Below are 3,740 nucleotides of genomic sequence, written 5' to 3'. Positions count from 1 at the left end.
TCAGGGAATACTATGAAAAATTATATGTCAACCAACTGGACAACCTGGAAGAAATGGACAAATTCCTAAACACCCACATACTTCCAAAACTCAAACAGGAGGAAATAGAAAGCTTGAATAGACCCATAACCAGCGAAGAAATGGAATCGGTTATCAAAAATCTCCCAACAAATAAGAGTCCAGGACCAGATGGCTTCCCTGGGGAATTCTACCAGATGTTTAAAGCAGAGATAATACCTATCCTTCTCAAGCTATTCCAAAAAATAGAAAGGGAAGGAAAACTTCCAGACTCATTCTATGAAGCCAGTATTACTTTGATTCCTAAACCAGACAGAAACCCAGCAAAAAAAGAGAACTACAGGCCAATATCGCTGATGAAAATGGATGCAAAAATTCTCAATAAGATACTAGCAAATCAAATTCAACAGCATATAACAAGAATTATTCACCATGATCAAGTGGGATTCACTTCTGGGATGCAGGGCTGGTTCAACATTCGCAAATCAATCAATGTGATACATCACATTAATAAAAGAAAAGATAAGAACCATATGATCCTGTCAATCGATGCAGAAAAAGCATTTGATAAAACTCAGCATCGTTTCTTAATAAAAACCCTCAAGAAAGTCGGGGTAGAAGGAACATACTTAAACATCATAAAAGCCATTTATGAAAAGCCCACAGCTAATATCATCCTCAATGGGGAAAAACTGAGAGCTTTCCCCCTGAGATCAGGAACACAACAGGGATGTCCACTCTCACCGCTGTTGTTTAACACAGTGTTGGAAGTTCTAGCAACAGCAATCAGACAACAAAAGGAAATCAAAGGCATCAAAATTGGCAAAGATGAAGTCAAGCCTTCACTTTTTGCAGATGACATGATATTATACATGGAAAATCCGACAGACTCCACCAAAAGTCTGCTAGAACTGATACATGAATTCAGCAAAGTTGCAGGATATAAAATCAATGTACAGAAATCAGTTGCATTCTTACACACTAATAATGAAGCAACAGAAAGACAAATAAAGAAATTGATCCCATTCACAATTGCACCAAGAAGCATAAAATACCTAGGAATAAATCTAACCAAAGATGTACAAGATCTGTATGCTGAAAACTATAGAAAGCTTATGAAGGAAATTGAAGAAGATATAAAGAAATGGAAAAACATTCCGTGCTCATGGGTTGGAAGAATAAATATTGTTAAAATGTCAATACTACCCAAAGCTATCTATACATTCAAAGCAATCCCAATCAAAATTGCACCAGCATTCTTCTCGAAACTAGAACAAGCAATCCTAAAATTCATATGGAACCACAAAAGGCCCCGAATAGCCAAAGGAATTTTGAAGAAGAAGACCAAAGCAGGAGGCATCACAATCCCAGACTTTAGCCTCTACTACAAAGCTGTCATCATCAAGACAGCATGGTATTGGCACAAAAACAGACACATAGACCAATGGAATAGAATAGAAACCCCAGAACTAGACCCACAAACGTATGGCCAACTAATCTCTGACAAAGCAGCAAAGAACATCCAATGGAAAAAAGACAGCCTCTTTAACAAATGGTGCTGGGAGAACTGGACAGCAACATGCAGAAGGTTGAAACTAGACCACTTTCTTACACCATTCACAAAAATTAACTCAAAATGGATAAAGGACTTGAATGTGAGACAGGAAACCATCAAAACACTAGAGGAGAAAGCAGGAAAAGACCTCTCTGACCTCAGCTGCAGCAATTTCTTACTTGACACATCCCCAAAGGCAAGGGAATTAAAAGCAAAAATGAACTATTGGGACCTCATGAAGATAAAAAGCTTCTGCACAGCAAAGGAAACAATCAACAAAACTAAAAGGCAACTGTTGGAATGGGGGAAGATATTTGTAAATGACATATCAGACAAAGGGCTAGTATCCAAAATCTATAAAGAGCTCACCAAACTCCACACCCAAAAAACAAATAATCCAGAGAAGAAATGGGCAGAAGACATGAATAGACACTTTTCTAAAGAAGACATCCAGATGGCCAACAGGCACATGAAAAGATGCTCAACATCGCTCCTCATCAGGGAAATACAAATCAAAACCACACTGAGATATCACCTCACGCCAGTCAGAGTGGCCAAAATGAACAAATCAGGAGACTATAGATGCTGGAGAGGATGTGGAGAAACAGGAACCCTCTGGCACTGTTGGTGGGAATGCAAACTGGTGCAGCCACTCTGGAAAGCAGTGTGGAGGTTCCTCAAAAAATTAAAAATAGACCTACCCTATGACCCAGCAATAGCACTGCTAGGAATTTACCCAAGGGATACAGGAGTCCTGATTCATAGGGGCACTTGTACCCCAATGTTTAGAGCAGCACTCTCAACAATAGCCAAATTATGGAAAGCGCCTAAATGTCCATCAACTGACGAATGGATAAAGAAACTGTGGTTTATATACACAATGGAGTACTACGTGGCAATGAGAAAGAATGAAATATGGCCCTTTGTAGCAACATGGATGGAACTGGAGAGTGTTATGCTAAGTGAAATAAGCCATACAGAGAAAGACAGATACCATATGGTTTCACTCTTATGTGGATCCTGAGAAACTAACAGAAACCCATGGGGGAGGGGAAGGGAAAAAAAAGAGGTTAGAGTGGAAGAGAGCCAAAGCATAAGAGACTCTTAAAAACTGAGAACAAACTGAGGGTTGATGGGGGGTGGGAGGGAGGGGAGGTTAGGTGATAGGCATTGAAGAGGGCATCCTTTGGGATGAGCACTGGGTGTTGTATGGAAACTAATTTGACAATAAACTTCATAAAATAAATAAATAAATAAATAAATAAATAAATAAATAAATAAATAATACCCATTCTGATGGGTATGTAGCAGTATTTCATTGTGTTTTTTAATCTGTATTTCTCTGACTGGTAATAAGGTCAAATCTCTTCTCTCAGATTTATTTGTCATTTTGGATATCCTGTTTTATGCTTGGACTGTTCAAATCTATTACTCATTTTTTATATTGGGTTCCTTATCTTTCTTAATGATTTTTAGAAGTTCTTTATGAATTTTGCTGATCCTCATCTCTTTTAAATTCTAGGAGTTTTTTTTTCTCTAACTCCTTTTCTATTTTCTGAAACAGCTTGGGGTTCTTAGACAGACTCAAAGTTAAGCATGCAGAATATATGTTAAGGTGTCCCTTCATTAAGTGGCGCAATAACTATAGAAGGGAAAAAGCCAGAATCGGGGTTGGGCAGAGGAGTCGATCTGTAATAAAGGACCAACAAAAGGCTCAGGGGAGCCTACACAGAGTTTTAGAATGAGAACAGCCTTTTAGGGTTGTCACAAGTTTAGTGAAGACAGCCAGACCTTTATACACCGGCGTCCCTCACTCAATGGCTATGGGCCATCCCAGAAAGAGGTGTGGTCTTGGGGAAGGCAGGTCTCCAGAGCAGCGGCAATTCCTGAAGGAGCTGTAAGCAGCTGTCTGGCTGCCAACACTCCCAGCAGGTGAGACGACAAGATCTTCATTGAAGAGGAATCTAAATGACACGTTAAGATGTCCACCGTACTACTCTCTTAATGGTGTTGTTGAGAAACACAAGTTCTTCATATTAGTGAAGGCCAATTTAATGCTCATTTCCTAGATAGCTATATAGCTATGCACTACATTTAGTGCATTTTATTTCTTCTTCAAAATTCGTTCCACACCTAAACGATGATGTTCTCTAAAAGAAGATGTTCT

The sequence above is a fragment of the Prionailurus viverrinus genome, chromosome D1, assembly GCF_022837055.1.
Source record: "Prionailurus viverrinus isolate Anna chromosome D1, UM_Priviv_1.0, whole genome shotgun sequence".
Lineage (NCBI taxonomy): Eukaryota > Metazoa > Chordata > Mammalia > Carnivora > Felidae > Prionailurus > Prionailurus viverrinus.
Note: the sequence above shows the minus strand (reverse complement) of the source record.